The sequence below is a fragment of the Amblyomma maculatum genome, chromosome 7 (genome assembly GCF_055883805.1).
Source record: "Amblyomma maculatum isolate TAMU_Amacu chromosome 7, ASM5588380v1, whole genome shotgun sequence".
Classification (NCBI taxonomy): Eukaryota; Metazoa; Arthropoda; class Arachnida; order Ixodida; family Ixodidae; genus Amblyomma; species Amblyomma maculatum.
In genome coordinates, this window is record NC_139350.1 from 95,565,954 (window position 1) to 95,593,006 (window position 27,053).

The 27,053-nt window shown below is 48.3% G+C and overlaps 1 pseudogene; it reads left to right on the forward strand.

Moving 5' to 3' along the window:
• LOC146183991 (solute carrier family 53 member 1-like) overlaps positions 1-11,428 on the forward strand; it is a 95,070-nt pseudogene extending 83,642 nt beyond the window's left edge.
• The last annotated feature ends 15,625 nt before the right edge of the window (positions 11,429-27,053 follow it).

Consider the following 27,053-nt stretch of genomic DNA (forward strand, 5'->3'; position numbering starts at 1 on the left):
CAGAAAAAGGCATATTTATAAGAGGTATATGGATAACAAATCCTTATAAGGGAAAAATGAATGCTACAAATAATCAAATTTTTTCGCAAATGGAGTGTTCTCTTAATCATTATGAAAATAGTACAGATAGTACAGATAGTTAGAAATGAAGACATGTTTCCCCACAAAACACAAATATTGCAAAAGAATTTTTTTTCACCTGTGTTCAGCATGCTAACATGTTAAACCTGCAAGGCCTACCAAGCATTAAATAAGAAAGCAGTTTATCATGTAGGTACTAATATCTTGTTTGCAATATTTGGTAACATTTGTGAAGTGAAAACAAATGTGAAATATCCCAATGCTGTTGTGAAGTATTGAAAGGTAGGGATGTTACTGGTCGATTAACAATGATCCAAGGCAGTGGCAATATATGACAAGACAGCTCGCGAAACAGACGGAGGAGCAGCAACGCTTCTGAACAGCAGCGCTTCTGGGACTGTGGGACCATCTCCCCCAATGCTCTCTCTTGACCCCTGAATGCAAAGCATCGGAAGTGTAATGCCATCCAAACACTGCATTCACGATGGCACGTAGCCTGCTTACCACTCGCACACTGATTTCACAAATCTAACTTGTATGATGAGCCCCAACCGTGCAAATGCTGCCACCAACTGTGAAGGCATGAAAACGAAACTGCGTTGTTAGGGGCTGCAGAGCTCACACTTCACTGCATGTGGTGTGGTTGCATAGGCTGGCTTCGAGCCCGACGCTTCTGTTCTGACCAAACTTGACCATGATCAGAAGGGTTGTCACGAAACAAGCGCAGTTACACATAGGTCACAATTTTGCTTCCTTAGTCTGTTCTTCACAAGCCAGTTCTATTCTATGCACGTGCACATGTTGATTTAAAATGAGAGGATCGATGCCAGAAAAGTTCACAGCCATTTTTCGAGTGCATTGTGGCTAGACACTGATGTGGTGCTGCATTTCAATTTTCGACCCTCGACTGCGCAGCAGTGGTGGCTCTCAGTGGCCGTCAACTGATTACCGTGCAAGCTTTTGCCGCATGCTGGTAGTTGCTTCTTTGAGGAAACAGAAAGCTCTCTTTGGAATGTCACGATGCTTCACTATTAGGTCGACAAGAAATTCACAATTTCTGAGCATTTAGGAGGTTCGCCCACACTTTCACTAGTCACACTATTCACAAATAGTTTAAATAGTGAAAGTGCAGTGCAAACTGCATTGAATAGTGTATAGTACTATTTGAAAACTTTTGGAATTTCAAGATTTCCGCTTCCCATCTCTTAAGTACTGATGCCACAAATCATGGGTAGTTGTCTGTTCTTCTGCATTGCAAAATTATCTTCTCTCTCTAGAATGACTACTCCGTCACTTTCTTTATCAAAAAAAAAAAGAATTCGATTATTACCAGTGCTCAATTATATGCATGCTTTGTTTCCATTTCTTAGCTAAATAAACATGCTTTCCCCTAAAGGGAATGCAACGTGAAGCGTAGACACCATGAAAGGTCCACTTTGGGTGTGCATCTATTCCATGTCTATTTTTTCTCCCCATAGCAGAGTCTTCCGAGTCGCATTAACAGTGCAAGTTAGGAAAGAACAGGTTGGATGCTTGTATCCTTGTTGTCGAGAGGAAATTTTAATGTAACTAAAATTCAAAAGTGGCCCCTAGGCAGCACCAGAGACCATACAGACATAGTGCATTTAATCAAAATTGCCGATTGGGCGAGTTGGTGGGACATAATTCGAAATTACCAGCGTAAAAACAGACAGAGACAAGAGAAGAAACACTCCTCGTCCTGTTTTCGGTGTTTCTTCTCTTGTCTCCGTCTGTGTTTTCGCGCTGGTCATTTCGAATACTGCATTTACTTTGTTACTAAATGACGACATTCTACACATATTCGAAGCACTGCAACACAGGCTCGTGAAGTGTGAGTTACGCACACCAGAAGGGAGGTAAGACACAAGTGCACATCATTGCTGGATTCACCCGTCTTTAGAAATAAGGGGCTGTAGTGCAAGCTGTCCAGTGTGGTCTATTGACACATGAAGAGGGGCCTGATACAGGTGTGCTGCCTCCATGCTGTCTTTGGCTTCTTTTACAGTAAAGGTGCTTTAATCAAATGGGACCTTTAAGCAAGGCGCAGGCCTTAATTGTGTGAGCAGTAGGCACCAGTTTGAAGCAAGACTGGTTTTTCTTTTATCAGCATTATGTAACAGGCCCACTTTTCTGTGCAGGTGCTGCAGAGTTGCTGGGCCAGACGAGGGCAGATGCACCTTCTAGAAATTCATGTAAAGGTGAAGGTTTATCACAGTGATGCTATTGCGGAGTTGTGGGTGCCTCGAGAAAGTGGAAAAATAAAAACTCCTCCTGTGAACCGGGCTAGTTGGTAATAACCTGTGGGCTGCCAGTGGCAGCAGGTTTTTGTGTGTGGGCACTGTTTTGCTACTGGAAATTACTGCAGCTGGCAGCAGGTGTGGCTGAACCATGGCGCCGTAACTTCTAGCTGCAGCACAAGGTGGCACCATCATTGCAAATGCTTTTGATGTATACCCATAAGGGTGCACTGGGTCATCAAAGCAGCCACTTTACCAGCTATTCACGGCGCACTTTGGTATAAAGTTGACATCTGCCTGTCTGCCTGCCTGCTTTAAAGAACTCTGATGTGTTACACAGGCTGTCCAAGTGTAGGCTATTGGCATCAGAAGAGAGGCCAGACACCGGTGTGCCTCCATGCTGTCTCTGGCCTCCAATGCAGTAAAAATGCTGCTCTAGTCATGTTGGAAGCTCTGTCGCAGGCTGTAAACGTAAAGCTACAGACCCTAAAGAGGGTGAATTGAATGCCACATAGGCATGCCTCCATTCTTTACCTGCCCTTCTTGAGAATGAGGGTTCTTTTATTTGCGGTGAGAGCTTTATGTGTAGGAAAAGGCCAGACACATATGTGCCTCCATGGTGTGTCTGCCCCTTTCTCTCCAGAATACAGTTGCTGCATTCACAAGAGGAATGTGTCACAGATGGTAGAGGTCAAAGGGACATGAGTGTGCCACCCTGCTTTGGTCTTTTCCTGGCTGCAGGGGGCAGATATCACACCTGATGTACAAATTTCTAGTGGTCTGGTGTCTAGAAGGCGTGACGCCATACCCCAGCAATGCCTTCGTTGTCAAGGCTATAGAGGTCGCCCTCTGACACACTGCAAAGGTGTGATGGCTACATGGAATGGTCATCCCGGTTGCTCAACTGTCTGCTGCACGTCTCAAAAACTGTCGCTCCTTTTTGTGCTCAATTTGTGATGTGCAGCACGGTGTGACCTTGTGTACCGGAACAAGTGGCAGATTGGGAAGTGTCAAGTGTGTGTTTCCTTCTACCCTCGCAGTGGAGGCCAGCCCATCTTGACCTTGTGATGTTCTCCAACATTCCAGTCCATCACTCTAGATTTCACTGCAGCCAAGTAGAGAAAGGGGGGGGAGTTACTTTGTTTGAGTATTTCACTGTCTCCATTTATTGGTCCAGGGTTTGCAGCTTGGCACACCAGCAAGCCGTAGGTGCCTGCTACTTCTATGTGCCAAGATTTAGTTTGGCGACATACCACCTCGCATGTGTTGCTCGTGCCTCAAGCCGATGCAGCGCCACTCGAATGCACCGCATTCTGCGCACCGTGATGAGACTATTGGCTGCGTATGACACGATTTCGGCAGCTCCGTTGATCCCAGATCCGTGAGCTCTGGACATACTGCATCAGTGGAAGCAACTTGTACGGACATTTTCACACAAGCAGAGGCTTAAGGGACAAGTGCTCTGTGTTGTGCTATCAAGTGCTGCCGTAAAGAGGCGTGGCTGTCTAAAACAAAAGGTGCCAGTTTGTCTTGGTGTTGGAAATTGCGATGCCAAGGCCCTGCACACTGCGACTCGTTTTGAAGGAATTTTGCTTGTAAACCCTTTTTCCTATACTATGCTGCATGGATCATTTGTGAGGGGCTTCAAGGGGCAGGAAAGAGAACAACCTGCTCTGGCAACTTGGTAGAGTGGCCTAGAAGTTACACACGTTCCGAGTCTGGTGAACAGCAGTGAAATTTGCTGTCCAGGTTAGATGTAAACCAGCAGAACCTCTCACCCTGTCTCTCTTCTGGCTGTATCATTTGGATGTCATTACGGTGCTTTTGGTGAGAAGAAGCTGTGCTTGCTAGTTGTTTACTTTTATTCAACATACTCTGGTTTTTACACACAAAGGATGGACCCATGTGAGCAGTCTGCACAGTTAAGGAGAGCCTGGTCTGGGCAGTTTTGTTGCTGCCTCTTATAGGCTTATGTAGGGTTCCTGGCATTTCTATATAACATCTAGCTGAATAACCTTTGGATATAGTTGAAGGCCCCACTGCCATCAGTAGGGAGGAAACAGTGGTGTGAACAAGTTCTTTTTTCTTTTTTGTAAGAAACAAAACAAGCACAGTGCAGTGACCACAATTCATTAGCATTCAAGTGGTTTGGTTAAGATGTTTAGCATCCGGTCTGGTAAAGTTGATATTGGATCTGTGGTGTACACACTGGCAGGATGTTAGTAGCTTGTCTAGCATGCCATCTGACTGCACTTTTGCTCCGTGTTGTTAGGGCTTGTTCCTCTGCTATTTAACACCTTTCACCAGCAGTCCGAGTATGTTTATTTTTTTTACAATTGGACAGGCCATGTGGCCTTCTTTTTTTTTTGTGCTCTGGGGTACTTTTTTTTAAATCCTGATATGCAGTGATGTCTCACATTCCGAATGGTATGGTAACTTGAGCATTGTGTGGTGTCTGTCTCTGCTTTTATGCTGCTTATTGGACCTCGGCAAAATTGACGCCATCACATTAGTCATTCCTCACACCGCATGCTGCCCTGCATCAGTGTGCTGGCTTGTCTTTATGCTTGCATTTTAATTGCGATGCGGAACTGCATGCCTCAGTGTCCGTGCTCGGTTACCCCTGCTCCCGCATCATTAATGGTTTGCATTGCAGATGCGGCACGCTATATATGAACCGACCCGTGAACCTGGCCCTGCAGCTCACGTTGGCGTGCCTACCAGTCTGGTTCTGGTTTGCACAGTGCCTACGTCGGTACCGGGACACGCGAGAGGCTTTTCCGCACCTGGCCAATGCCACCAAGTATGCCACCACTTTCTTTGTCGTGCTCTTTTCTACACTGTTCAGTGTCTACCGGAGGGAGTTTTGGTTGGCTTTCTCATTTTTTTTTAGCGACAGTGAGTCTACTTCATGCACTTGCTCAGAAAAAGAAAGAAAGTGGCTGTCTGTCTGCTTCATGGAAATCGTTAGAATCGTAATGGCTTTAGATGCATACAGAAAGACTGTACAAAGGCTTTGCTTCACAGTTTTGTGTTGCTTTCCTTCAGTGGGTTAAGGTCTCCGGGCAATAGCAGTGGCAGGAATGTAGCTCCAAACTGTGCGATGTATGCTGCTGCAGTTGAGTGTGTTTTTATGGTATTGCCCCATGCTAAGCCTGAGTGCAATTCCAACCAGTTATGAAAGCCGCAGTTTGTGCCAGGTAGTGGGAGCTGCTGCCTGATGCAGAAAGCATGCCTCGTGAACTTGGTGCCCTATGTGGGACTAAACAGATGAGGAAGAGGAGCTAATAAGGAAAGGGAAGACGCAGTAACAGTGAAAAATTGAATGGGGAAAGATGCGGAGGGGTTGGACACAGGGCACTGACAGTGTTGACACGCTACACTTTCTTCATGGTGCGATACGTACCTTTGCTTGTTTTGAATGGATGACAAATGTAACTGGCTAGATGCAACCCAATTTAGCTTCTGCTTACTTTGCGAAGTGCCACCTGTGCACTGGTTTGCTGTGCGTGAATTTTTTCTCTGCAGTGCAATATACTGAAGCCAGTTTTATCTGAAGAGAACATGCAGAGCACAGCCAAAAAAAGGTTATAGATACAAGTAAAGAGACCCGCCGCTGTGGCTGAGTGGCTCAGGCACTCGACTGCTGAGCCCGAGGACATAGATGCAATCCCAGCCATGGCAGCTTTGTTTCAATGGAGGCAAAGTACAAGACTTCCGTTTACTTAGCGATGGTTGTGCAATATAGCCACATGGTCAGTCAATCTGGAGCCCTTTGCTATAGACCTTTGCAATAAGAGCCTTCTGGGAGTCGACATGTTGCTCACTGGGCTGTTGTATGCACCTGACATCAGCACAGTGGAAGCAGCAGCAGAACCAGTTTGCAACAGCCCAAGGAGGAGGCGTTTTGACATCCTCCTCGCCTGATGCAAAGGTCTATAGTAGTCCCTCATAGCCTGAGTTAGTTTGGGATGTTAAACTGCACAAACCAAACTGAATAAATTGATGTAGCATGGGAATAACAAGGGTACTGTTTTGGTACCCCTTTCTTTTTGTCTCTTGCTATGTTCTGGGCTTCTCCACACAGGTCAATCTCAATGTGTGTGTATGTATATATATGGACTACGCATTTAACTGTGAAAAGCAAAATAATATGGAGTGATATTGAGAGACAGAAAAAGGGCAGTGCGGGCTAGGGAACAAACTGAGCTGATGATTTTCCCTAATATGAGTGGATGTGTAAGCTGCCCTCATTCTGTTGAGCTCCGACCAGTGGATCAGAGTCCTTCGTAAAAGCATTTGCATAACAACATCACATCACAAATGGAGATGAAAAGAGAAATTACTGCAATTCATGTAATGCAGAGAATACAGATACAATCCATCATTTGTTAGGGCCAGATAGTGGTGGCTACACCAACAGTGGGAGATGAAATTGGGAAATTTTCTGGGATCGACTGGTAATGGCTGCCACAAGGAATATACCAAGTGGAGGTGAATGGGAGATATGTTTGTCCTGCATTGGATGCAATTAGGCTGCTGCTAGATGCTCCACCTCTATGCTTTGTGTGTGCATTTGATGATATCAGCATTCCTTCATATCCTGCCTCAGTGTTGTCCATGATCTCCCACGTTCAGATAGCTACCCGTCATCCAGCAGCCACCCGTTCTTCATCCTCTGGATTTTGTCAGCTGTGGCCAGCTCATGTTTCTCTTACACCTGGGACGTTAAGATGGACTAGGGCCTGTTTGATTCCAATGCCGATGAAAACTATTTCCTGCGTGAAGAAATCGTCTACTCCTCGTCTATGAGTAATATTTTTTTTTATTCTTTGGTATGCTGTTTGTACAACACACATGGCAGTCTGCTGAATGTTCTTCGAATACTAGGGGGTATCTAGCTCTCAAGGAAGAAAAGCTTTAACCCTCCTAAACCTGGTTAGGCAAAGTGAAATCGCCGTCTTGCTTGGTTTTGCTTTGGCCAGGCTTACATTTAGACATGGGCAGAATCGTTTTTTGCAGCAATTAAATTGAGGAGACTGTGGAATCCAGATGATGTCAGCTGCAAGAGAGAACAAACACGGGATGGTGTATCTGCTGCAAAAGGTCAAGGGTGGCATACCATAGGTGGTATGATGGTTAAGCTCAACGTTCTTAGATAAGAGACAGTTGGGAAACTGTGGAGTAGGATGTGAGCCCAAACTGTCACCAGCCTGGCGTCCACGAATCCCAAAACAACCGCCGCGCCCCTTGCCCCCCCATTGGTGGGTGAGTAAGGCAGAAATTTGAAATGCTACTAATCGTCTTCTGACACCCGAACCGCACCATAAGGGAAGGGAGGGAGGTGGGAATGAAAGTGGAAAGAGAGAAAGAGGAGCCGTAGTGGAGGGCTACGGAGTAATTTCGACCACCTGGCGTTAAAGATCCCCAGGTGGTCGAAATTACTCCGTAGCCCTCCACTACGGCTCCTCTTTCTCTCTTTCCACTTTCATTCCCACCTCCCTCCCTTCCCTTATGGCGCGGTTCGGGTGTCCACAGAGCAAGTGTGACAGTTACTGCGCCTTTCCCTTCCTGTGAACCAATTTTTTCAGCAACGTAACAGAAATTCAAACCGTTTTTCCATTTTTTGAAATACACATTTGTACGCATGAGGAGCTGTCGCCTTTGCAGACGTATCTCAAGCAGGCAGGCAGCAGACAACACGCATGTCATATGCGTACAAAAATGTTTTTAAAAATGCAAAAACAGTTTTAATTTCTGTTGCGTTGCTGAAAGAAGACGGTTAGTAGCAGTTAAAATTTCCGCCTTACCCATCCACTGCAGCAGGGGTGAAAGGCGCAGTGATCATTTTGGTATTCGCAGGTGCCAGACCAGTGACAGTTTGGTCCCACTCTGCAACGCGATGCACCAGTGTAGTTTTCCAACTGTCTCTATTTAATAATGTTGGGTTAGGCTATAGTATAGCTACACTGTGACCTCTGGCTCGTTGAAGGTCAAGTGGCCTGCCAGATTGACCTTGGCTGATACATGGCGTAGTGAAGTTTTCACTTCAGAAAATGAGCATTTACATGGGTGCAGCCGAGTGATTGTGAAGGATATTCATACCACTTAAAAACCAGAGCTGACAGAGCTGGTTAGAATTTTGTTTAGACAAAAGCTGTTAAATATGTAGGAGTGAATGTCAAGTTTATACAAAGTGTTGCAAATGCTCTCGGAAGCCAGATAAAAGGCAGTTGGAAACTGATCCTTCAGGCTTTATAAAGGGAGGCAGTGCTGTGAACATGAACGTTATGATCAGGTAGCACACAGGAGTGTGCAGCACACACTTCAATTCTTTCTGCACTGCCAGGACATTGGGTTCTTTTGGCCCAGGTGTGAATAGGGATTTTCCAGTTCGAAGTAAGCATTTTGAATTGTACTACTTGCACAAAAGAGAATTGATTGGCACAGTATTTTCAAACGCATGTAGTTTCCCCAACCCTCAAGGCGATTGCGCGAAAAAGAGGAAAGCGTGTATTGAAGGTTTGTCACTTGTTGAAGTTGTGTCAACCTGTAGCAAGAATGGCCACTGGAAATTGTAGGAGCCAATCTGCACGTGGAGCCAGCAGTGGTTTGGGACCTAGATCTGGAACCTTTAAAAGCTGTTGTTACACGTCACGGCTTTTAAGTAGCAACTTCACGGCATTTACTAGATTACGTGCCACATTCCTGTTACATCCCTGTGTCACATTCCAAAGTGACACGATGTATTTTCAATTCAGAATCGTGCAAGGATTTGCATGGTAAGGGCTCTTGAGGCTGTTACGCTTACTGCACTTTGGCTTGCTGCTGATTGAAACATATCTGAACACAAGTTAAAAGCATTTATTGCTATTTGGTTGTTGCCTTGATGAGTGTCCTTTCTTTTTTTTTCTTCCGCAACCACATTTGCTGTCACAAACTATTTCTTGTGCTTTGAACCCAAAATTCACTGATCAGACTCGCATAGCTGCCAAGTCTAACTTGGTTCACGTGATGAGAGCCACTATGGACAGTCTTTGGAAGCTAGTGATTACCTATCATAAGATGTCTAATACTGTTACCATTGCATTATAAATAGAATAGTCACTCATTAAAATTTATTGTACAGTCATGTTTGAGTCCACATCAGGATTTAGACAATGCCTGAATAAAGAGAGATACATGGGGACGCCTGACTAGGCTCTAGTGCCAGCACGTGGTCCCTGCAAGCACCTGCTGCAAAGCCAGGAGGACTAAGGACACTGGAGAGGTTTCCATGACATCTTTGGCAGCAAATCACGCCATAAAAGCCGGCATTAGGCTTTAGTTATGTTATGGCTTTGCCGCTTGATGCCACAGTGATGCATCTAATGAATGTGCTACTGATTAAGTGCTACTTTGGTGTGCATCCCTTTGTCTGTGGTCACATGACCACCTCGTGCGTGCAGCTTGTACCTCATAACTTCTGAAACCTCATGGCGGGGGATGTGTAGTTGTAAGAAGACGTTGCCAAATGCTTCGAAGTGCCTCTCTAACCTTGTACCCAGGAAAGAGCCCAGAAATATTCAGCGAGTTGAAAATTCAGAAGCATTCGCTCGGAACATCATCATGTGGAAACGTCGGCAAAAATTGACATTTATATCATTCTGCATGATGGAGGAAGCTAGAAGGTAGTAGTACAACCCATCCATTCAAGGTGTTAAGCTGTAGCATAAAAGCCTCATAGGAGCAAAAGCTGGCACGAGCCAGCGTAGTCAGAACAGAAGCCTTAAATTGCCACTCACTCGTAGGAGTGCTCGGAAGTGTAACGTGTTTGAAATGCCAAGCTGATGCCCCTGTGAGAGCAAAAGAGGTGGAAGCCAAGTGTTGGAATTGTTAATGCTGTCACGCTCACAGCACGTAAGGGAATTAAGCATCCCTATGTGCCTTCTTCCACTTTTTCTTGCGTCGTTTGTGAGAGTCGCAGTTCTACAAGCTGAAAGTTTTCAGTACCTAATACAGACATGTACCATTTGTTTGGCTGCGTCCTTGCAGGGTAATGATATAGCTTTAGAGAAGGAAATTTTTCAGTGTTTTTGCCATTCCTGAAGAGCTGTGCTGCCCCCCACTGATGGTGAACGCTGTAGTTTGCCATCATGGCGCACAGTTTATCCCTGACAAGAGCTGGGCAAGTTACATGTGCGTGCAATCTTTTCACAAAACATTGGTTCTGTTTGCAGGGCTACTACTACTTTGCCATTTTGACGGAGCTAGCGCTGCGTTTTGGGTGGACATTGTCAGAGTCCCTGACAGAGCTGGGTGTCATCCACTCGGACCTGATGGTCACCATCCTGGCACCTCTGGAAGTGTTCAGGTGTGTTTTTTGGCCTCTTTTTTTTGTTCTCTCTCTTCTTTTCTTGTTTTTGCAGCAGCCATTTGGAGGGGAAAAGAGGATTGTTTTTGTCCAAAGCCAGGCTGGAATGCATAGGCTTTTGTGGAGGAGGCAAGGCATGCTATAAAGTTTTGAAACGTTGTCGCGCCAGTGTTGCCAATGCATCAGTTTGTTAAGGGGGGGACTCTAAAATTTGTGTTCCCCTTATGATGTACTTCTTGCAGTCCATGATGATGTTTGTATTGTCTTGACTACAGTGTGACATTTCTATGAAGCAGGATGGACGAAAAGCAAAGCACCTCTATACTGTTGGTGCACGTTAAAGAACCCCCAGGTGGTCGAAATTTCTGGAGCCCAGCCACTACAGTGTCTCTCATGGCCTGGGTAGCTTTGTGACTTAGATCCTGTAAACCAACTAGAAACCCATTCAGTGATTTACACTTTTATGCTTTGAAAACAATGGCTTGCAATTCAGCATTGTATTACACACCAAATTTCATGGATGAACTTATGAAATAACTGGGGACAACATTTCTTGAACTGTGTTTTATTGTATATTTTTTAAATATGCTCAGTTTGTGATCACAGCCTAGGTAATTGTGTTACCTTTCCTCTGTTATTGTACTACTTATCTCCTCCCTTCCTTTTCAGTCAATTTCACTGCTGTCTAAAGGGAGACACATTCATGGATGACAACTGCTGTGTCAGGACGCTGTGAGGAAGGCCAAGGTTGTCATAAAAAAGAAAGTGTAGTTTTTAAGATACTTCAGGCTGAAGAATTACGAGGAGACAGTTTGGGTAGCTCACGTGTAGCTATGCTACACATAATGGGATGAGGACCCTACCCAGAAAAAGCATTCAGAATTTTATGTAGGTGGGGCCCTAGTGTGGAAACAGTCTAGATGCTCACGTGTGCTGTATATACTCGCATAATAGGCGCACTTTTTTTTTCAGAAAATTCGGCTCAAAGTTCGGGGTGCGCCTATTATGCGGGGTAAAATTTCCGCAAATTTTTCGACTCTCATTCTCGCGCTTTAAATTTAACATATGTCAAGAATATGGCTACTCTCACATAAATGCCGATAAACCCAGCATAAAAATGAAAAAAAAAGCTACTTATGTTTCAATGAACAGACGAGAGATGTTGAGTGCATGCACATGAAAAATTTATTTACATGCACTGATGCTCTACTCATCTGTTTCGAATTCCGATTTGGAGTCCGAGAGCACACACTCATCATCACTGACCGGGGACTCGCTTTCTTTGTCCGAATTCCACAGCATCTCATCTTTGTTCGCATCTAGTGCGTTAGAGATCCCCGTCTTCTTGAAGCTCTTTCTGATGACATCTTCGGAGATCTCTCCAGGCTTCCACTATCCAATTGCACAACATTTCCACAGGCGGCCTCTTAATTTTGCCACCTGGAGTTCGCTGATGCTGCCCTCCAGCCATCCAGTCAGTGCACAGCCTTCGAACATTGTCTTAAAAGGCTTTAAGGACACGTCCAAAGGCTGCAGTACAGATGTGAGGCCGCCCGGAATCACAATATCCATGGCCAGCTCTTTCAACTTTGCTTTAACACTTTCCACAAGGTGTCCGCGTAAACTGTCCAGAACGAGCGTGGCCGGATACAACAGGCCACCTGGTCGCCGGCCCCAGACCGTCTTTATCCAGTCCAGCATCAAATCTTCATTCATACAGCCTTTCTCCTGGACCCTAACATTTATATCACGATGGAGAGTTCCCTTGGGAAGCGTCTTCCTTTTAAAAATGACGTACGACGGCAGTTTGTGCCCATCCGCAGTCACCGCTAGCATAACCGTACATCTTTGCTTCTCTGCGCCAGATGTTCTAATGAGCACACTTCGTGCACCTTTGTCCTCCACAGTGGTGTTTCTTGGCATGTCGAAACAATGGGGCGTCTGATCTGCATTCCCGATCTGGGACAAAATAAAGTTCTTTTGCTGTCGGAGCCGTATCACAAAATGGTGAAAATCCACCACCTTGTCCTCACATGCTGAGGGCAAGCGCTGGCACAATGTTGTCCGCCCCCTCAGGGTTAGCCCATGGCATCGCATGAAGTGCGTTGTCCACCCGAAACTTGCCTTAAAGTCTTTAGCGTCGATGCCCGACGCCCGGGCAATTATAAGCGCCTCAGTCTGCACTATTTCGAGGGACTCGGCACAACAGTCTTGTCGGAGGCGCCGTATGTGCTGAACCAGTTCCTCTTCCACTTGCAGATACTTTCCGGACTTCGCACCGCGGAAGGCCCGTCGTGACTTGTTGGTGGCTTGAAGTTTTTCCTGCTGACTTCTCCAGTAGCAAACACTGGTTTCTTCAACACTGAAATGTCTGCTTGCAGCAGGGTTTCCGTGCTCCACTGCATACTGCACAGCTTTCAGTTTGAATCCAGCCGTGTAGCTCGCATACTTCCCCATTGTAGCACACACGACAAACCTAACTGCATGCTGCTTGCAAAATGGCGAAACTTGACCTCTCAGAAGAATGGATAGATGGTAATGGGTCTACCCTTTGTGTCAGATTGCAGCTTGCACTGCCTAGCGCCTAGCCTAAAATACGCATCGATGGCGATGGCACTGCCATTTGTGTCGCGTCACCCCTGACCAACTTCACTTGTGGCATTGCTTTCGATTTTCTCCGAGAAAACAAATGGACAAGACACTTCTCTTCCTCCTCCTGTCCTAGAATTAATTTCCCCGAGTCTCCCAGCTTTCAGAACTGCCACAAAGAAGGTAGCGTAAAGTGTACATTCTCCATGCGGCAGTTCGGGGGGTATCGGTAGTTGACGGAAAAACTTTTTTCAGCCGTTGATGTTTTTTTTTGACAGTCCGCGTGTTGTTGTACTTGGCCATCACAACCGATACTGTCGTGCATGGAGCAAGCAAAAACTTCGTTTCCTTCCTACAAGCTGTCGTACTTCGCCGTCATTGTCATGAGTGTTCCTTGCCAAAACTTCCGGGCTTGTTCACAGTAGCTAGGTTTCAGATGCGGCATCTCGCGTTGTGGAATGTATGTGCGTTTTCTTTTTTTTTCACCTTTGTTTGAGGCAGGCGCGTCGGCTTTCAATCGTGTAAATACGGCATTGATCTCAGTGCCAAGTTCGGGGTGTGCCTATTATGCGCGGAAATAAAAAAATTGATATTTCGCACTCAAACTGGGAGTGCGCCTATTATGCGAGTAAATACGGTATCAATGCTAATTGTAAGTGCAGAATATATTGTAACGGGTATTGCGCCAAACGTCCAGGCAAATCCCTGAGCCTAGAAGACTGCCAAAGTCCGAGAGCGGTCTGAGCAGCGGTCTGAGCGCGGTTCCAGGCAACCAACTTTGTCGTCTACGCCAACTAGCAACCACTTCATCGTCTACGTCAACTAGCCACTGATTGTCTCCGCTTCGTCGTCGACTATAGTTTGTATCACTGCCCCCCTCCTCTGTAGCATCGACTCGATGCGACGTGGTGCTACTAGGAAGAAGTCAGCGAAAGGGTGCACTAAAGTGTCACAAGGACCCAGCGGCATTGACAAAAAGTTCAGTCATGCACAATCATGATAGAGCTTCAGCCGAACCACGTGCACGACTTCAGGACGCTGTGGACTTCGGGATGGAGCTGAAGCTACGGGAACAACGGCGTAGGTGACGTCACTGATATGGCGAACAGTCTCATAAGGGCCGAAGTATCGGCGTAGTAACTTTTCAGATAGGCCGCGATGACGAACAGGTGTCCACACCCAGACGAAGTTGCCCGGCTAGTAAGTGACGATTCTTCGGCTGAGGTTATACCGAGCAGCGTCATTCGCCTGTTGTCGGTGGATTCTGAGGCGTGCTAGTTTCTGCGCTTCCTCAGCACGCTGAACAAAGATGTCAGCGTCAAGTTCGGCGTCAGAGCCGCAAGAAGGACTAACTGACATCATGGCATCCAACGGCCTGCTCACTTGGCGACCGAAGACAAGTTGGAACGGGGTCATCCGCGTCGTCTCTTCAGTGGCGGTATTGTTCGCGACAGTTATATAGGCCAAAATCGCATCCCAGGTGCGATGTTCTTCATCCACATAGAAATCATGTCGGTGAGGGTGCGATTGAGGCACTCCACCAGCCCGTTGGTCTGAGGGTGATACGCCGTCGCACGTCGATGGCTAGTGTGAGTCAGTCATGACCAACCGGATTAGGCGAGCCGTAAAAGCTGTTCCACGGTCAGTGATTACCACGGCGGGGGCGCCATGACGTAGGACAATGTTATGAATGAAAAATTGAGCAACTTCGGCTGCAGTACCTTTAACAAGGGACGTGGTCTCTGCGTACCGTGTTAGGTAGTCTGTCACGAAGACTACCCAACGGTTGCCAGACGAGGACTTCGAAAAAGGACCGAGAAGATCCATGCCCACTTGATGGAAAGGGGTCTTTGGCAGAGCAATAGGCTGAAGAAATCCAGCAGGTTTCAATGGCGGAGACTTCCGACGTTGGCAGTCACGACATGAGCGTACTTAAGCCCGCACCGATGGGAGTAACCTGGGCCAATAATACTTTTGATGAATTCGTGCAAGTGTACGGCTCACCCCCAGGTGGCCGGCGGTGGGTTCATCATGACAGGCACTCAATATATCTCGGCGCAACTCGGAGGGCACAACAAGGAGAAACGTCTCTTCACTGTTAGCGAAATTTCGCTTGTAGAGCACGTTACCACGCAGAGTGATTTGAAGCCCACGTTGAAAAACATGGGGAATACGGGCGTCGATGCCCTGCAGACGCTGATCGCCGCAAGAAAGCTGAAGCTGCACTTCAGTCCAGAAACCAGCGGCCAAATGAAAGTGTACGCATGTTCTGTGAAGACATGACCCGTCTTTTCCAGCGCGCAGACCCCAATATGAAAGAGGAGAAGAAGCTTTGCCATCTCACGCATGGAGTTAAGCAGGAGCTGTTTGTGGGCCTCGTTCACAGTCCACCGCGAACCGTTGCTGAATTCCTCGCGGAGGCAACGACCATGGAAACGACGCTCCGACAACGGGCCTGGCAGTACAACCGAGATATCAGCAGCCTGGCCCCAGATGTTTTTTCGTCGTACCATGGAGGCGGTGCGGATGCCTTACGTGGCCTCATTCGGTCGGTTGTTTGAGAGGAACTCCAATGTTTCCGTCTGCCTCAGAGTACGCCAGTGGCAACACTGACCGAAGTCGTCAGAGATGAAGTACGCCAGGCTGTTCGTGAATTCCCGCTCACCAATGCACTGCAGCACGTCGATAAATTCCCACGCACACATCCGTTGTTCGTCAGGCAGCTACCTACGATCCTGTCGCTACCATGCCTCCACGGGTCAACAACAAATGAACGTACATGTTCGTTGCACGTCAAGCAGCTGCCTGTGGTCCTATTGACCCGACACCGGTGGTTAGCCACATCTGTGATTATGACACATCGGCTCAAGTTGTGGTGCCACGCCCTCGCAAGTCGGACGTGTGGCGTACGCGGGACCGCAGGCCAATCTGCTACCACTGCGGGGAGGTTGGTCACCTTTACCATGCATGCCCGTATCGCCGAGTAGAACTTCGTGGCTTCGGACCCGATGCGCCCTGTCCATGGAATGACGAACAGCCTCTCGAAATTGAAGCTCATCTGTCGGCCAATCAGAGGCCTGGGAGATACAGGCGCTATGACTCAGGATCATCATCTCTGCTGCGGTACCATTCCCCAAGCCCTCGCAGAGACCCCAGCAATACTGAGCGGCGTTCTCCCAGTCCACACCGGGAAAACTAATTCCAGCGGTCTCTGGAGGCAGGGCCACTGCTGTCGGAAAAATTGAATATCCTCCGCCGCCGATACACCAATACGCTGATTTCTCACAGGGGCAGGGTAGCGACAGCATCCGACGCACTACTTCTGATTTGTGTGGGACCCTTGACGGAACTGACACGATCGCTTTACTTGACACTGGTGCAGACTATTCAGTGATGAGCCACGCCCTCGCCCAGGAATTGAGCAAAGTTGTGACACCATGGTCTGGCCATAGCATTCGCACGGCTGGAGGTCACCTCATTAGCCCGGCCGAAAGGTGCACAGCCTGAATTGGCATCCGCGGTTTCGTCTACGTCGGGGAATTCGTTGTCTTGCGCGAATGTTCGAGAGATTTGATTTTGGGGCTCGACTTTCTGCAGGCAAACAATGCTGTGATCGACCTACACGAGGCACAAGTCACATTCTCGACCAAACGGGCAGTAGAACGCTTAGACACCCACGATCCCTGTAGCCATGCTCTGCGTATTGTGGAGGATGATGTCACGGTGCCACCATGGTGCAGTGTCGTAATGCGCGTGCAAAATGACCTATATCGTGACTTTGAGGGCATGGCGGAGGGTCATATCCTGCTGCTTGAGAGGGGTCTCATTGTTGCCCGAGGCCTCGTCCACCCACGGGATGGCTGCACTACCATTCTGCTCACCAACTTTTTGAACAAATGTCAGCACCTCATCAAAGGCACGGTGACCTCCTTCCTCCGAGACATCACGGAGTGTCCACATTTGTGCACCGTGGAAGATGCCCTTCAAGACGACACTGGACCTCGTCACGTTCTGCCACTTGTCGAAATAAACACCGAGTTATCGCCGGCTCAGAAGGATCTGCTTTTGGCTGTCTTGGCAGATTTTGCAGACTGCTTCGCAACGTCTTCCAAAGTGGGCCGAACTCCAGTCGCCAAGCACCGTATAATAACAGACGAGACCACGCGCCCCGTATGACAACGCCCATACCGCGTTTCTCCAATGGAACGAGCAGCGATTCAGAGACAGGTCACCGAAATGCTTTCCGACGATGTCATTCAGCCATCTACAAGCCCTTGGGCTTCACCGGTTGTTCTCGTCAGAAAGAAGGACAACACTGCGCTTCTGTGTCGATTACAGAAAACTTAATCTCGTCACTAAAAAGGACGTTTACCAACTTCCCCGCATAGACGACGCACTCGATCGACTGCGAGATGCCCAATACTTCTCGTCGCTAGACCTAAAAAGTGGGTACTGGCAAATAGAAGTGGATGAGAGAAACCAGGAGACGATGGTTTTCGTGACACCCGATGGCTTGTATGAGTTTAAGGTGCTACCGTTCGGCCTATGTTCGGCACCGGCCACATTCCAACGCATGATGGACACCGTTCTGTCCGGTTTGAAGTGGCAGTCGTGTTTGGTTTACCTGGACGATGTCGTCATATTTTCGACCACCTTCGACCAACACCTAGAAAGGTTACGCCTTGTGTTAAAAGCTCTCCGTGACGCCAACCTGACAATCAAACCGGAGAAATGTCACTTCGGCTTAGAGGAACTTCGCTTCCTTGGTCACGTAGTCAGCGCAAATAGTGTTCGCCCGGACCCTGAAAAGACAGCTGCCGTTTCTGGTTTTCCGCAGCCTACTGACAAGAAAGCTGTTCGACGGTTCTTAGGTTTGTGCTCCTATTACAGACGCTTTGTACAAGACTTTTCGCACATCGCAGAACCACTAACCACACGGACTCGAGATGACACGCCGTTCCTGTGGGAAAGTGAACAAGAGGCCGCTTTCATTGAGCTTCGCAGCCGCCTACAGAATCCTCCGATACTAGGCCATTTTGACGAAAACGCCGCAACTGACGTTCACACTGATGCCAGCAACATTGGGGTTGGTGCAGTACTAATTCAGTGGCAAGACGGTGCAGAACGGGTCATCGCTTACGCGAGCCGAACACTGACCCGCTCCGAAACCAACTATTCAACAACTGAGAAAGAATGTCTGGCGGTAATATGGGCCCTCACCAAGTTCCGAACATACCTCTACGGCCGACCTTTCCGCGTTATAAGCAACCACCATTCATTATGCTGGCTCGCAAGCCTCAGAGACCCCTCAGGACGATTGGCTAGATGGAGCCTTAGATTACAAGAGTATGACGTAACAGTCGTATACAAATCAGGACGGAAGCATCAGGATGCTGACTGTCTGTCGTGCTCGCCCAATGCCATATGTCCAGAAGAAACTGCCGATGATTTTCCGTTTCTGGGAGCTATTAGTATAACCCAAATGGCGCAGCTGCAGAGAATGGACCCAAAGTTAGCGTCACTGTCGACTATAGTTTGTGTCTATTTAATGTCTAGGCCATTCAACTAATCAGAGAAACTGATAAGAAAGGAGAGGTGGAGGAAAAGAACCTATACTCCATCTCACTATTTGTTTGCAGCACTGCTCTCTTGTTCAGAAATGCAAATAGCTTTTCAAATACTTCTACAGTGTATTAAGATCAACACTAGTTGAAATTTATTCACAATATCCTTCATATGCGAAACAATTCAAGAACACCAAAAGTGTATATTTTGGGTTCTGTTAGTCAAAAGTTCAGAATTTTTGCAAAAGTGTAGAAGAGATGGTGATAATTCAGGCAGATATTTCCATTCTGCACACTTTGAAGCAGCTGTGTACAAAATTTCACCCAAATCCGACAATTTTAAGCACTTGAAAGTGTGTGCACAATATGCCAAGAATGCTGAAAACTGCAAGTGGAGAAAAATGCATCTGAAAGTTTAAAACGTCTGTATTCCTAGAAAACACAACACAAACTCATGAAATGTTTTCACAAAATACAAAAATGAGTCTCAGACACAGCTAGGTTGCTAAAATTCACCTGCCCCATACATTGGTCCCTTACGGTTTTCGTGAATGGAGTCTGTTTACCATGTTGCGGCGATGTGCTCGGGCTTCGGCTGTTTGGCAGTCATCCTCTTCATTCTTCGCTGGTCACGGCAGCTTTCCAGCACAACAAGCTCTTCTGGTGGCAGCACACCAAGCTCCGTTGGAGAACTTGCTCAAAGCTACTGTGCCCCCTATTGAACCTGTTGCTGTCTCCATAACAGTTCTCGAGGCAAACTTGATTTTTGGACACAGTAGCCAGATTTTGCTGTTTGGCGACTCTTCTGCGTTTTGCGCGTTTCCCTGTAGGCACCGGGTGAGCAGCTTTTCATCAGTCAGACGCTTGTTTATAGGTAGCACCGCCATTCCCTGCGCTTTGGGTCAAAAGCGGAGTGTGGTCTGGCGCGGGCTCTCCCAGCACTGTGGCTCACAGGTGCTTGCACCAAGATTCTGCTTGTTCGGGGACAGTATAGAAAAAACTGCTCAATACTCCTTTAGAGTCTGAATCCGAGCTCGGTTCATATTTATAATCAAGAGCCATCGCTCCAGTCCGCGGTCGAAGGTCCGGTGCGGTCACCCATCCGAAAGTAACTGCGCGTTCGGAGGGCGCACTTTTGGTGGCCCGCACAACAGAGAGAAATGGCACGTTATGAAATCAAGATGACAGAGGGAGATGGAAAGAGGCTAAACAACCTTCTTTGCTGCTGCTAGCTGTATGCAAGGGCACGACAAGAGAGAGTGAAAGGACATAGTTTTCAGCGCAAAGGCACGCGGCCAAAGGGAAGAAGAAGGAAGACTATAGGGACAAACACTGCGCTGCCTCACAACTGTTTATTTTTCGACGCACACAAGAGTTATATACACCAGACGTGCAGGTGCATACCGTGCCAGGGAAAAAAAACAAAACGAAATGCATCACACCTTTTATCTCAAGAATTTAGAAAGGAAAATCTTTTCTGTGTTGTACAAAACAACTGAGGTATCGCTAACACAATCTGACCCAGCCCTCTGAATATAATATTGACACATGCATTCATAGACGAAGATTTGAATGGGCGATTCGGAGAAGACGACGAAGCGAAACGGTGCTCCGCTTTTGCGCTGCCCTGACTGGCTGTTGGTGTTCTTCTGTGCCAGAGCACCTTCTGTGTAACGTTACGTTACAAATCTGGTGGAGGAATTGCCAGGTATCGATCCAGTCCTGCATAATCAACCTGTCAATACGGAGCTTACCCCCGTACATCAACGCCTCGGCCGCCGCCTATGTGGAGAGCCCCCTGAATTCGGACCCCTTCCGGCCGCTACCAGGACAACGCACCCTCAGACGGCCGTGGAACCTGCTGCAATGACATCTGAGAGCAGGCTTCCCACCCACATCCTGTGTCATCAGCCGCAAAAACCCCCCCTCTTTTCATGGCGACGTGTTCGAGGACACCGAGGACTGGCTTGAGAACTACGAGCGAGTTGCTCGTTACAACGGATGGACTGATGAGCGCAAGCTCCACAACGTGTACTTCGCTCTTGAAGAGTCTGCACGGACATGGTTTGAAAACCATGAGGCTTCCTTTCCATCCTGGGCAGCCTTCTGTCGTGATTTGAAAGCCACCTTGCCTAGCGCCGACCGCCGGGAGCGAGCAGAAGCTGCGCTACACTCGCGCAATCAGCACCAGAACGAGAGCGTGCGTATGTTCTTTGAGGACATGACACGCCTTTTCAAGCGTGCAGACCCACAAATGCCTGAAGGTAAGAAGCTGCGTCACCTGATGCGGGGCGTTAAACAAGAACTTTTCGCGGGACTAGTGCGCAGTTCACCGCGCACTGTGGAGGAGTTTCTCAGCGAGGCAGCGACCATGGAGACAACGCTGCAACACCGAGCCCGTCAGTACAACCGTGACGTGAACATCATTGGGTTCGACGCACCCCCTGTGCATGTCGGCAGCGACATGGACGCACTACGAAATCTCATCCGTTCTGTCATGCGGGAGGAACTGCAAGCGCTCCGGATGCCTTGCAACACAACAGCTTTTCCTTCACTGGCTGAAGTCGTCTGGGACGAGGTGTGTATGGCAGCTCAGCAAGTTGCTGACGTTCTCCAGCAGCACGTTCCTCACCAGACGTTCAACGCGAGGCCCACCTATGCGTCCGTCTTACGTAAGGCTCCCCCGCCGGACCATAGTATCAATGCTGCAGCTCCAGCAATGAAGCCGCAGGGTCCTCGCATGGAGGGCCTTGCATGGAGCCTCACTACTCCCCTCCGCCAATCTACCAGCGACCCCGTAAAAGTCAAGTATGGCTGCCCCGGGACCATCGGCCCCTATGCTATCATTGCGGGGAAGCCAGTCACCTTTACCGGGCGTGCCCGTACCGCCACGTCAACATGCGGGGTTTCGCCTCGGAGGACCTCTACCCTCGGAATGACGATTGGCCAACTGAGATTGCAAGCGACCTTGCAGCACGACAGTATCCCGTCACGTCCGGTTACCAAGAGCGTCGATCTACGTCCCCGACGAGCTACCGTTCGACAAGTCCCCACTCTTCCCGACACCGCTCCTCTCCCAGCCCTAGCCGGGAAAACTAATACCAGCGGTCCTTGGAGGCAGGGTCGCTGATGTCGGGAAATGTGAAGATCCTCCGTCATCGTCAGGCCGACCCGACGAGATTTCGCTTATGTCAGGTAGCGACAGTATCCGGCATACTACCTCCGATTTATGTGTAATGATTGATGGAGTGGATGTCACCGCGTTACTCGACACTGGTGCCGATTATTCAGTAATGAGCCGTGGTCTCGCCCGAGAACTGAAGAAAGTTTTGACACATTGATCCGGCCCAAATATTCGCACGGCGGGAAGTCACTTGATCGAACCTGCAGGCAAGTGCACAGTGCGGGTCGGCATCCGTGGTTTTGTGTATGTCGGAGAATTTATCCTGCCTCCTGAGTGTTCGAAAGACTTGATCCTTGGTCTAAACTTCCTGCAGACCAACGGCGCTGTCATTGACCTGAAAGAAGCGCGTGTTTCCTTTTCGACGAAACGAGCCATGGCACGCATTGAAAACGAAGATCCGGGTCTGAACGTTTTGCGTGAGCGTTCCGGCACGTTCTAGTGTGTTGGTTCTTGTAAAGCATGACTTATTCCACGATTACGAGGGCATCGTGAATGGGCACCTTCCGCTACTACTCGAGAAGGAATTAGCCCTTGCTCGAGGACTCGTACAACTCCAGAACAGTTGTGCTCTGTCCTCCTGACAAATTTTGCTAAGAAGATGCGGCATCTTGCCAAGGACACGGCTGTTGCCGTCCTTCACGATGTTACTGCCTTGCCTCATTTATGCACCGCCGGAGCGAACCCTAAAGAAGAGGCCGCACCTTGTCATGCTCTGCAAACCGTTAAAATTAACCCCGACTTGAGACCTGATCAGAGGAATCTTCTCTCGGCTCTTCTGAGCGATTTCGCAGACTGCTTCGCTACAGGCTCTAAGGTCGGTCGTACTCCTGTCGCCAAGCACCGCATCATCACCGATGAGACCACGTTACTGGTATGCCAGGGCCCGTACCGGGTTTCTCCTAAGGAACGTGACGCCATTAAAACGCAAGTGGATGAAATGCTTGCGGATGACGTGATCCAGCCTTCGACGAGCCCATGGGCATCGCCAGTAGTCCTTGTCAAAAAGAAAGATGGCACCTTGAGATTCTGCGTCGATTACCGAAAGTTAAATAACGTGACTAAAAAGGACGTCTATCCGCTGCCCAGGATTGATGATGCCCTCGACCGACTACGCGACGCCAGGTACTTCTCCTCATTAGACCTCAAAAGCGGATACTGGCAAATCGAGGTGGATCAGAGAGACAGAGAGAAGACTGCATTTGTGACGCCTGACGGCCTATACGAGTTAAGGTGCTTCCGTTTGGTCTTTGCTCTGCACCGGCCACTTTCTAGCGTATGATGGACATGGTTTTATCAAGTCTGAAGTGGCAGTCGTGCTTGGTGTACTTAGATGATGTCGTTATTTTCTCGGCTACTTTCAAGCAACACTTGGACCGGTTGCGCATCGTGCTTCAAGCACTCAAAGGCGCGCAACTAATGATCAAGCCTGAGAAATGCCACTTTGCTTTCAAGGAACTAGCTTTCTCGGCCATGTTGTCAGTGCACAGGGCGTTCTCCCTGATCCCGAGAAGACTACCGCAGTGCCAAATTTTCCACGCCCCACCGAAAAAAAGGCACTTCGACGATTTCTAGGTCTTTGTTCATACTACCGACGCTTCGTCCAAGATTTTTCTAAGATAGCTGAACCACTGACAGCACTAACCAGAGAAGACATACCCTTCCGGTGGGGAGACGATCAAGAACAAGCCTTCCAGGAGCTTAGAAGCCGCCTACACAGACCCCCAATACTCTCCCATTTTAATTAAGACTCCGCAACTGACGTACATACTGTTGCCAGCAACGTTGGCCTCGGCGCGGTACTCATTCACTGGCAAGGCGGAGTAGAACGGGTAATCGCCTACTCGAGCCGAACACTCTCACGATCGGAGGGGAACTATTCAACAACAGAGAAGGATTGCCTTGGTAATCTGGGCCATCAGCAAGTTTCGACCATATTTGTATCTACGACCCTTCCGTATTGTCAGCGACCATCATTCCTTGTGCTGGCTCTCAAGCCTTAAAGACCCGTCTGTACGCTTAGCTCGTTGGAGCCTCCATCTTCAAGAGTATGATGTCACTGTTGTCTGTAAGTCGGGACATAAACACCAAGATGCGGATTGCTTGTCACGCGCGCCATTGGACTCCACTGCAGTGGAAAACGCCGACGATTTTCCCTTTATTGGGGCCATTACCCAATCCCATATGGCTGACCTTCAACGCAAGGACCCGGAGCTGGCGCCGCTCATCAATTATCTGGAAGGCCGCGGTGGTAGAGTACCGCTTGTTTTTCGTCATGGTTTGCAGTCATATGCTTTACGAAGTGGAGTTCTCTACAAGCGCAATTTTGAAAGATCAAAAGAGACATTTCTACTCGTAGTGCCTACGCGCCTACAGCCTGACATCTTAAGCACTTGTCACGACGAACCGTCTTCCGGCCACTTGGGAGTTTGTCGTACGCTTGCAAGAATTCGGGAGAAATACTATTGGCCGAAATTATTACCTTCAGTGCGATCTTACGTTAAAACCTGCCGTGATTGTCAACGCCGAAAGACTCCACCCGTGAAACCAGCTGGATTTCTTCAGCCGATCGCTCCACCAAAAACTCCTTTCCAACAAGTGGGGATGGATCTTCTTGGTCCTTCCCCGAAGTCAAGTAATGGAAAGCGTTGGATTGTTGTCGCGACAGACTACTTGACCCGATATGCTGAGACCGCGTCGCTCACAAATGGAACCTCCACCGAAGTCGCAGAGTTTTTTGTCCACGACATCGTATTGCGTCATGGCGCTCCAGCTGTTATCATTACCGATCGCGGGGCAGCTTTTACGGCCTGCCTGACTAAGGCTGTACTGAACCTTACACACACTAGCCAGAGACGGGCCACGGCATACCACCCGCAAACAAATGGCTTGGTGGAAGGGCTAAACAGAACTCTGGCCGACATGCTGTCTATGTACGTGGATATAGAGCATAAGACCTGGGATCAAATCCTCCCATATGCCATGTCCGCATATAATACGGCACTTCAAGAGACGACGCGGCTCACACCCTTCGAGCTTGTCTTCGGCCGTCGAGTGACCCACTCCACTGGATACAATGCTGCCCGTATACACCGACGACGAAGATGAGTTTGACCTGGACATCGCTAGTTTTACCCAGCGTGCGGAAGAAGCACGGCAGCTGGCAAGGCAGCGCATATACCTACAACAGCAACTAGACGCTGACCGTTACAACAAGGGACGGCGCTTCGCTGCCTACGAGCCTGGAGACTATGTCTGGATTTGGACGCCTGTTCGTCATCGTGGGCTCTCAAAAATTGCTGCACCGGTACTTCGGCCCATATCGTGTCCTCCGCCGCCTCAGCGACAACATTACTTACGAAGTTGAATCCGCGACCCAAGATCGCTCAAGCCGCAGATGACGCAAGTTCACTGATGTTGTTCACGTCGTCCGGATGAAACCCTACCACGATCGCCCCGCTGACTATTCTTGAGACTGATGGTGCCCCGTTTTGTGTTGTGGTATCCCACACCAACCTAGCATAATATTTGTCAGCTCATCGCATCAAGCAGCATTTGCAGCATCGAGGCGATGCTGCCAAGAAGGGGGGCAATGACACATGCCATTCATAGACGATGAAGATTTGAATGGGCGATTCGGAGAAGACGATGAAGCGAAATGGTGCTCCACTTTTGTGCTGCCCTGACTGGCTGTTGGTGTTCTTCGGTGCCAGAGTGCCAGAGCGCCTTCTGTGTAACGTTACGTTACAATATGCTTCTATCGTTTCACGGGTGGTTTTTAAACAGTTGTGAGTCAGCGTTGTGTTCGTCCCTATAGTCTTCCTTCTTCTTTCCTTTGGCAGCGTGCCTTTGCACTGAAAACTATGTCCTTAAATCTAGAATACCAACTAGCCGAACAACTAACTCTACTGAAGAAAGCAAAAGCAACATTTGAGTCGTGTCGACGGCGCGAGCCCCTGAACGTGACGCGTCGTAGAAGGCACGCCAAAGAATAAAAGTAAAAACCAGCAAAACTGCGGCAGATGGCAGAACAACCCTTGAACCTGTAACGCCGTAACCGCACACATGCGCCGCCGCGAAATGCGCGTGCCGCATGATCACTTAGCCCAATAGAGTAGCGCGCGCAGAGCGACCGCGTTCCCCAGCAAAGATGGTGGCGGGGGTTGGGCACGGTCGCTCCATACACTTCAGTATATATGTATCAACACAATGCAGGGCAAAAATACAAACTTGTAGAAAGATATTGCAGATGGCGCAGCCTATCCAAGTGCGCCAGCTTCGCGCTCAGGCGTGAAGTTTTGAACGCATGATAGAGAACGTACCAGTACGTCTGTGACACTGTGGGGGGGAAGAGCAAAAACTTACTGGTACGTTCGTGACATCAGAAGGGTTAATGGAATGCTATTTTGGTGTAATTTCTTTTTCTTATGTGCTGGTGCATAATTGATAGCCTTTCATATTTCTTGTTGTCTTGCTTGTACACATTGTGGAAGCCACTTTACATTTCTTTTTTGAGGGGCAGGGAAGGGGGGGGCAGCTTTTGCTCTCTTTTTGTTTTCTTTCAGAAGTGCAGTTTTCTCTCTTTCACACATGGTTATTACTGAGCAATGATCTATTATTTTTCAGTATTGCTAGTTTGTTTCAGTGCTGTGAGCCTCTGAAAGCGGGCCTTTGCACGCTACTTTCACAGCTTGTTGCCTCACTCCTATCATCTCATGCAAATAAACAAAAATGAATCTAACGCTGCTTATTAATTGCCAGAAAGAGAAGCCACAAAAAACTGTGGGTGCCTTCTTTTCAACATTGCCTGCATATGCAAGGGGACCTGGGTTGATCCCGCATGTGGCAGCTGCAGCATTTTGCCTCCAACTAAACGCAAGGCACCTGCATGCTGTGTATGTATCATTTGAAAAAGCTTGAAATTGGGAGTATCTGAATGTTCAGAATTTATAATGCAATCAGATGTGCATTATTTGGCTCTTATTCGATACAGCAAACGAGGTATTTAAATAATTCCGAATATTCGG